A 10535-nucleotide genomic window follows, 5' to 3' on the forward strand; every position below is an offset into this window, starting at 1 on the left:
AGAATAAAAAAATTAAAATTGGAGAATGAACTTATAGGTCTAAGTCTGTGTGATTTTGACAATATTCAAGACTTATTCTCTCAATTCAATTCCATTAGATTGGAGCTTTCTAATTTTGGCATTACTAGAGATGATGAGAAATTGATATTATCTATTCTTTCCAAGGTAGGTCTTGAATATTCAATCTTTATTTCCACATTATATGCTACTATGGATGCTCTTGGTAGTGCATACAAAATGCTTTCTCTTGATGAATTTTCAACTAAACTCACAAGGGAACAAGAAAATTTAGCACACATGGGTCAATTGAAGCCTTCCAAGTATCAAGCATTAGTTACAAATGACTCCTCTCCAAAGGCTCCTAAAGGAAAGGGAAAAAAACAACACAAGGATCCTAAGCAACATTAAAAAGGTGATGACTCTCCTTCACAACATAATATTGAATCCAAGTCCTCTTCAAGAGAGGAAACATCTAGAGGAAAGAGAGATAATTGTGCTTATTGCAAAAACTTAGGACATGATGAGCATAAATGTTTTCATAAGAATATTGATGAACTCACTGACATTCTTCAAAAGAACAATAGCTAGTTGCCCTCATCAGTGTCTTCTCCTTCTTCTTAATATCAAGTAGTTTCTACATTTACATCATCATCCAGAGGAAAAGGACAAGAATTCATTACTTCCACACATCTTGAGCAAGGTTAATGGCTTCTTGATTCAGGTGCATCACATTATATGGCATCTTCTATGGATATGTTCTCTTCTATTGAGCCTTATAATTCTCCACCTATATTGATGGGTAATAATACATACATGAAGCTTTGTTGGGAAGTTTCTATTCCTATGGGACAAGGTACATTTAATGATGTTCTTTATGTATCATCTTTGACCACTAATCTCCTTTCCATTTACCAAATTACTCATGGGGCATAAGGTAAAATTTTCAAGTTCACTCCTAACTATGTCTATATTAGAGACATGCAAACTAGATGGCTATGGGAGTTGATAATCATACATCATGCTTGTATTATTTTGCACATTTTGTGGATAATGATGATGATACTCATGATGTACCTAAGCCTTTATCGAGGGTGAATAATTCATGTGAGGAGAACATTGGACACTTGAATAATTTTGTTCTTGAGACAAGTGTTGAACTTCCTATGCCTCCACCTCCTCCTTCTTCAGACATGAATTCTACAATTCAATAGGATGATCTTTATGTTGTAGATCTTGTAGTGTGGGATGAATTTTTAGATGCTCTTTTAGACAAGTCTCATAATGAAATTTTGGTTAATACATCTAAGACTTAGTTTCTCTTGAAGATACATCTTCACCTTCTTTGGAGATTGGATTTCCCAACTCTTCATGTTCTCTTATTTTTTCACATCTCATAGGCTAGCTTTATGGTGTATCAAAATCTTTGATACACTTATTCAGTCTTTAGAGATGCATACATGGAGACCTTCTTTGTCTTCCTCACCTTTTACATGGAATGGCTTCTTGATTACAGAAGACATGTTTCTTTTAGGCATTGGATTATATTTTCCTTGTAGGTACTCTTCATCTACATTGGAGCTTCTTCATTATAAGGGGTATACCATGTCTCCTTATTTCCTTCCTATTGGGGGATCATTCTTTGTATATACATGATGTACATGCATTTTTTTTGGGGATCTTGATTATTCCATCCATCCATGCATCTTTTTTTCATCTCTCTTTTTGGACAAACGTTTTCTCCATGAGATTTTCTCTCTTTCTCCACTTTATGAGAGCTTACATTTCATGTATTTCTTTGCATGTTGTGCATGGGTATCTAAATGGCCTAGTAGCTGGGACCAATATTTCATTGTGAGTTTAAGTGCATTTCCCTAAGTTGCACTTAAGGGGGGTGTTAGTGTAATTAAATATTCACTAATTACACTTACTTAAGCTTACTTAGGATAATGCATTGCATAGTAGTTTGTGATTGAGACACTTAGGAGTTTGCAACTCAATTAAACACATGGTGTAGGAGAATTCCACTCTAAGTGGTCATAGTTGTTATCTCATTCAACCTTTAGTGCACATATCACATTATCATCCTCATCATCACACATACTTCATTTCATAATAGAGGATGATCCACCTTTTGTGGACATGTGATTCCACCTTCTGTGGGTGTTAGCTTATCTTCTCCTTATCATTGTCTCTTATCACCTCTCCTCTATAAGGAGGCCTATTATATACATTTCAAATCAATCCATTGGATGTCAATCAAGTCCATTATCAATAATAGAATTCTTGCATCTTCATGCAATTGTCTTTCCAATCTTTTGTGGAAGTTATATTGGTCTTTCATATGATCCTAGGGGTGTTGTAGAGTCACCTAAAACTCTAACAAGATACCTTAGTCACAATTAAAATATATAGTCATGAAATATGCTTAAAGCCCCATAATTATATTATAAAAATAGGATCGATAAAAGTATAATTAATTACTTTATAATTTTATCTTATTAATTTAAGGAAAGAAAGACAATCCAACTTGTCTAATCTTGAGTCCTTCCATTAGACTTAGTCTAATAAAGTATAGTATATATTCAATTAATTTGATCTACTATTTGTGTATCATGCCTTTATAAAACTATGTCATACTCTTTTCTAGGTTTGTTCATTGATCTATCAAAATGTTGAGGATTATAGATTATTAACCTATGTAATATACTTGATTCTAATTATCCAAATGAGTTCATTTCTAATTATTAGATCACTTATAAAACCTTATTTGAATAAATGCTACAAAATTTCTATCTAGGCACAATATCCTAAAATATATTGTTCAAATTCAATTGTTAACAATTGTGCTTAGTCTATTTTGAAAATGAGAATAGAGTTATTTCTTTTTAGGGATTTATTGACACATCTTAATAATGAATATAAAAATGACAATGAAATCTTCTAGCTATCTTTGATAAAAAAAAAATTAGGAATATTTATTTAGTTTTCTTTCAAGCCATGACACCAATTTTAGAAATAACCCCACTAGTAAGTATAAAAATCCGTTACTGCCCATATATATCATGATTTTATAGCTATATGATCAATCATACATGTATAAAGAGAAAAACATATTTTTGGATGCTAGATAATAAACCATATCAGTACCCATGCATAGAGCATCTTAATTACAAAATTGTGTAGCCAATTCTCTAACATTGTCAAGGAAAACTTATGTAAATTAAATGTAGTGTCTATCATGAATCAATGCACAATCCATATCTAAAGTTGTTGACTACCTAGACAAATTCATAAAATTAATTTCACCATTTCCCATCAGAATACTCATAGACAATTTAAAATATATCAAAAATTATTTTCATTATAATATTAATCATTTATATGTTGACAAGTTGGGTTAAAGTAATAGGAGAAGATGATAATAGAATCTAACATAAATAGAGAGGGAGAAAAAATTTCAAATACAATTGGTTATTTATCAAAATTGTATCGCTTAAAATACTGACAGAGAATGCATAACCAACAAAATAGGGGGCCTCAAAGGATGCTAATATATATGAACAAAAGAAGACCATGAAGAAAGAAAACGCTTGATGGGGGAGCCATAAGAAAAATATGATATAGGAGACCTAATTTAAATGATGAAGAATAAAATAAACATTGCCTAAAAATTTACAAAAAACCATTATTCTTGTATTTTATAGATTTAACTAATTGTGAAAGGAATAACATAACCTAAGATATGCGACTTATCCTTCCAAAATTTTATACAAAATTTTATCTTTTGAAGCTCGTCCAATTAGTGTAATCCTTCTTCGTGAAGATACTAATCCATTCCCTTCCAATCTACACAAATGTGGGTGTATGTAGTTGCTAATAGCTATACACAAATGTAGGTGATTTCCTCTATTCTCTCTAACAAGGCCATTTTTTTTTTTATGTCCAATATCAAAAAAACCTAAACAAGATAATCATTAGTCCCATATTCACTATGTTTAGGGATGAATAGCTTATCATCAATATTCAACAAGACCACATCTAATTCCTTGATAATGGGACCTTTGAACACTACTCTACAAAAGTCTTCGGTGACCTTTTCTTATCCCTATCTACATGAAGGACTGTGGATATAAACATAGATAAAATGTTCGAGTTGTGGTTTTGTTTATCCATCATCTTAGAAAATTCCCCCTTTCACTATGATTCAGACAATTTTATGAACCAAACCATTTGTATTCCTAGTCATTTTACTAATTCTTAGATTACTAACTTCCCCCCAAAATGACATCTCTCTTTTCTTAGAAAACATATGAATGCTTGTATCCTTATCTAACATAGTAGGTCACTAAACTAAAGATAGTAAAAGACCCGAGACAACCCAAACACCAGAATTGGAAACCTAATTGATAAAAATAAACAATGAAGGCCTCTCTAAATTGTTGGAAATATTCAAGATATGATAGGTTACTAAGAGGGGAGGGGTGAATCAGTAACCTTAAATTTTTTTATTAATTTACCACACATCCATCTATGCTACTACATGCATTACTTCTGAAACATTAAAAAATCATTACACAAGAGAACACAATATTTTGGTGACCCAAAAACCTTCCAAATAGAAAGTAAAACTAAGGTGGAGATGATATCCACAAAACTTCAATACTGTAATTTAAATTTGGCCTGTTAAGGCTTACATTGACCACTTCTAGTGATCTACCCTATTAGGAGTACAAAGGACTGCTAGGCCCACCTTGTTAGAGGATTTATAAACATGCAATGGAGTATGCACTCTATTAGGAGATTTGTACAAAGATTGTTAAGTCTACCTTGTTAAAGGATTTAGAAAATTGATTCACCTATTGGGATAAAGTAGTGGATCTACTTACAACTAATTGGTGATAAGATCTTTTATGCATTGATCACCTCATGTGATGGATATAACTTTTCAGTCTCTAAATTGACCTTGCTGTGCTTCTTGAACTATTGCTAATAATCTTTCGCATATTTTAGGGGGGGGGGGGGGCACAATCTTTGATTCTTTGGAGGTCCATTGATTGATCTCATGGAGTCTTGTCAAATTTGTTAGTCTAGTATTAGGCCACAGTTGACAATAAGGAACTATCACAAATAGAGTACTTTGATAGTTGATCATCTAAGAGAAGATCCAAAATTGATTCCTTATCTCTATTCATTATCACCACATTTTAATTGAACATATATTGTCAACCTTCGTTGCTTTCTGTATAATAGTATGAGTAAGGAATCTTTTGCTCCTCTTAGAATGACACATTTTACTTATGATATTTGGATGTCTATTTGGGAAGCATATGGAGATCCATGTGTTCCTCTATCTCCAGAGCACATTCTACAGCCAGTCACTCCAGCTATGGTTTCTTCAACTCCAAATAAGATCACACCTCCAGATGCTCTCATTGTTCCTACTAATCTTATTCCAGCCATAAATTCTTTGGATTTAGTGAAGTAGGATACTTTATGTCTTCCTACACTACCTTCATGTGAAGAATTCCTTCTCGCCCTTGTAGGCATATTCATGGAGTCTCACATTGAAGATGTGGGAGACATTCTTGATGAAATTAAATTTATTTAATTTAATAATTATGCTTATTTCAATTAATTGAATGAAATTATTTAATTAAATGGAAAAGGTATTTATGAGTTCATACCTCATTTTATTAAATTAAATAGCTTTCCTAATTCTACCCTTTAGTTCAAAATGAAAAGTCCTAATTAACTACTAATCAAATTAGAAGTGATCCAAATCACTTGCTCTCACATTGAAGTCTTTTTGAGTTAACTATTTCTTGCACTCAGGATCTGAGGTAGTTAACTCCATTTTAATTTGGAATCTTCCACTATGACTGAAACTGTGCTTCAATCTTGACCGCTAATCTAAGTTGATCTCAACTGTTGAAGGATTTCAGGAATTCTATTTAAGCAACCCTCAATTCCTCATTAAAGAGGTTGAATATTATTACTATTGAATCTATGCTGAATTGCATACTCATTTAATTTTAAAATTTTCATAAAGCTCTCATTTCCTTAGATTAATATCATTTAGAATTAATATTCATTCATTTAGTTAATTCTATTTACATGTTCTTAGCTTAATTGCATAACACATTTAGATTACATTGCATTCTCAAATAGACTAGCTACATTCTTAAATCCTTTGTTCTTAGAGGGTATGGTTTCCTACACCTCAAATCTGAGGGTACTAAATAGGCAAAATCCTTCTAGATAGAAGGCAATAGGTTGCCTTGTTGGATCTATTTTGAGCGAACAATCTCATGTTCATCTCAGGATGAATTTGCATATAGGACCATGTTGAAGTGTGTGTGAACTTAGAGGCCACATTCCACACATACATTTTTGGCACCCACTTTGGACCTCATCTACATTTTCTTTTGTTATTTTAGCATTATGTCTATATTTTTCCATTCCATTACTTGAATCTTCATGTGAGACATTCCATTTTTGTGTGAGGATTTGAAGTTCTTGGGAAAAGTTTTAAACTATATCATGCAAAAAAGTGCCCCATTGCACAAGTCTTCATGTGGCACATCATTTTCTCGTGTGACTCAATAAAAGTTTTTGTTTGACCCTGTGCAAGGTTTCACACAAAATTCTGCAACAACAAGTTCAATTTCAACATTTTTTCAGCATTCTATTCATTCAATTTTGCTAACATGTTTTTCTTTGGATCTTTGTTCTGTTTCTCTAGTTTTTTGTAGCTTAACTATTGCTTGCATGAGATTTTGACAAAGATTCCTTATAAAACCCACTCAAAAAAAAATTGACCCTTGTTTATAGGATGATTACCAAAGATACATTTGATGAAGCCTATGTTTAAAACCCACAAAATAGCATGTCTTCTTTCTTGCTTTCAAAACATAGATTAACTAGGGCTTGTGAACTTCTTAGGGTGCAAGATGGAAGAATAGGGGATTATTCTCTTCACCACTTGGAGGTCATGACTAAGGGTGAATTAGAAAGCTAGACACTTCTGAAAGACAACATTCTAAGGGAGGCAAGTCGCATAGTGGTTCTCTAGTGCTTTTTCTTTTCTATGATGGGATGATGGTTTCCTTTTTAAGGGAATCAAAATATTTAGGAAGGATGAGTTTGGATTGATTAAGCTAAGTGGGTAATTAATTTGTTCTGTGTGTTTGGGCAAGGAAATAAGGTAGAGGATTATGCTCTTTCCTCTTGAGGGAAATCAGAAACTTGGACCCTTAAATCCAGACCACCAGTCCACATCAATCCTGTAGAGGGCCTACCAGAGTGATCCAACCTCTTGGAATGACCCAAGTGAGCACACTCCTTTCACCAAAGATTCCAACTCACTATAATCAAGATGATTTGTAGAACAAAAGACTCCAAAGTTGAATTAATTTCTTTCCCTTGATTCTTGATATTGCATATCAAGAGGAAGCTCTATCTATTGCATTGGTCAGTACCGGCCCTAGTCTTGCTAAGCAAGTGTGTGCACTCTCAGATGCTGTTGTGGGCTACTGGTCTCAACTCCACTTGCAGAGCCACTAGGAATTAATTTGAATGGAAGCCAAGTAAAAACCTTGTAGTTAGAAGCCACCTGGTTCACCTCTGAAAGGAGGCATAATCTTTATGCAAGGAGGGGAAGAATCTCTCTCATAGAACTCACCATAGGCATGCTACTAGTTATTTGAAGGTGGTATACATGCTCATCCCCTACCACAAGGGCACTCATTTAGTGTATACTATTAAGTCCTTTGAATATACCAAAAACAAAAGCACCCTCTAGGGGGTAACATAGCTATGTGAGGTACATGCATGCGCATAAGATGTGGGAAAAAAGTTTTTCCATCTCCACCTTTTTTTATTTCTAGGGATAAAATGTATTTGTTATTGAGTCTTCGACATGTCCAAACTTCCTCAAACAAACTAAGAGTCAAGAATCCTTAGTCCCTCTGAGTTGCTTTGCCCTTAGTTGGATTGTATTCGACTACTACTTTCTTCCCACTATCTTGTTCAAACACTTTGCCTTGGTTGAAACTTAAACACTATCCAAATAATTTTTAGAGTTAACCTTGTTGTCTATCCAACAAATCAATCCAACTAGTCTACCAATCTGTTCAAACAGTCAAGAAATCTCTTCAAAATCCAATGCTATTGTCAATATGGTTCTAATTTTTGTGTAGTCTTGTATTTTCTCATGTGAGAATTCATATTTTCGCACGAGCTGGTTTAGTCTTCACATGAGAACTTGCATATACCCACACAAGATCTTGCCAACTATCTTTGATATCCTATCACTTCTTCATGTGAGCCAAAGAAAGTATTCATGTGAATTTAAATTGTTGTTCTAAGTCTTTGCACGACCTGATAAAGTTTTTCATGTGGCTCATAGAGGATCCTGGCATGAGACCTTGCTCTAAAATTGTCAAATCAGCTTATTTGACCAATTTACAACATAAATTTAGTCTATTTCCTACATTAAGTTGTCTCTTCTCTATCTATAAACAGTCTTGAATAGTGTCATTTAGCTTAAACTGAAGCTTTTGGATCCCCATTTTGACTAGTTTCATCTTTTAGTTCTTTGGATTCTCATTCTTTAGTGCCTGTCATACTCCATGCTATGATAGTCATATCTTTCGCTATTCTAGACTTCAAATTAGACTATTCATGCCTTAGCATACAACATTCTTGGCTTGTCCTATTGAGACTAAGTTTTAGTGCGATCCTTGTCCAAGTTCTTGCTTTTTGCCCTTGTCTATGACTGTCGCAACAAGGAGCGGCAATGTTTTTTATCCTCTTAGACTTAGGTGAAGTCATGCTAGGGGTCATAATTGTGGTAGAGGTTGCCTTCCCTTAGTTACACAATCTGTATCTAATTCTTCTAGTGAGGCATCTTCACAATCCCCCTCATTCATCAGATCACCTCGAGTCTAGCATACGTTCTCCATAAACCTGCAAGAAATTAGGAATCCTTTGTATCAAGGGGATCTTGAGACTAGTAGAGGTCCTATATCTCCAAACACAATGTCTAACTTTATTTTGAAAGGACCTTTCGAAACACAACATACTGAAACTAAACACATTCCTACAATGACTAATTGTGAACTTGAACTTGGTAGTCAAAGTAGACATCAAGAACCACCTAGGAATGATAAATAGAAAGAGAAAGACCATGACACTGATGAGGAACAAGAAGAAATGGAAATACTCCCTCAACACATAGAAAAATGTTGAATAGACAAAAATTTTCAAAAGGTCATGGGAATCCTACTCAACAAAGAGAAAGAAAAGTACTTTCTCAAACTTACCCAAGAGAGAGCTAAGCTGCCCTCTCATTTCAATGTGAAAACCATCATCACACTTGAAGAAGAAACTGAGACTTCCAAACTCCAAAAAAAATTAAAAATTATGCAAGACCGACTAGCTTAGATGATGCATGAGAAAGAGAAACCTTCAAAAACATACACCTTATATGCTCTTTTTCCATTTCCATTTGATAAGAGCATAAACATGCCTCATTTTTGACAAGGCATAGAGCTACCTAAGTATGACAAGTAATTTGGCACCAATGATCCCTAAGATCACTTGTGAGAATTTAGTGCCTTGTCTATGGAGTTTATACATGATCAAACATACCTCATGCATTTATTCCCTAGATGCCTAGGTGATTAGGCTTTGGAGTGGTTTTCACATTTACCTTCAGGGATCAAGACATTTGATGAAATTGCCAACTTATTTGTCCAACAGTATTCTCATAACGTTCAACATCATGTCAACATTTGAGATCTATACAACCTTAAGTAGAAAGTTGGAGAACCTTTTCTCACATTCCTCCAATAATGGAGACAACTTTACACTAAGTATTCATGCAAAATTTCAGAAATAGAAAAGCTTGACATCTTCACTGATAATCTCCTACCTAATTTTGGATATAGAGTCCAACTTCAAGGACTACATATCTTTGAAGACATGATCACACAAGCTATTCACATTGAGGAATTTATGGTCAAGAAAGGTGAACTCACTCTTTAGAAGGACACAAAAAAAGGTTCCACCTCCAACAAGGATAAAACCAAATATGTCAACAAGAATTGAGAAATTGTGCATGAGTTGTTGACAATGTCACTCCCAAACTTGCTAAGGTAGTATTTAATCTCACAGATGGCCTCAATGTAGCCAAAAATATTGAGAAGCCTCCTCCTGACAACAAGACATCTAGGAACAAACAAAGAAACTCATGGGCCACACATCCTAAGCAAGAGTATACACCCTTGGGTGAACCTTTGGATGTGGTTTACAAAACATTGCTACAATACAAGCTTATTTCACCAATAGACAACCCTCATCCCTATGATCCACAACCATGTCCACCATGGTGGAATAAAACCTCAATCTATGAGTATCACCAAAATAAGAGACACAAAACTAGCAACTGCATAAACTTGCACCATAAATTCTAGGACATGATTGATGTTGGTGAACTTGTGGTAGATGGACATAACAAAAACTCAAATCACAAG

This window comes from Cupressus sempervirens, chromosome 10, assembly GCF_028749045.1.
Source record: "Cupressus sempervirens isolate cs-2001-9-10 chromosome 10, ASM2874904v1, whole genome shotgun sequence".
In the NCBI taxonomy this organism is placed as follows: domain Eukaryota; kingdom Viridiplantae; phylum Streptophyta; class Pinopsida; order Cupressales; family Cupressaceae; genus Cupressus; species Cupressus sempervirens.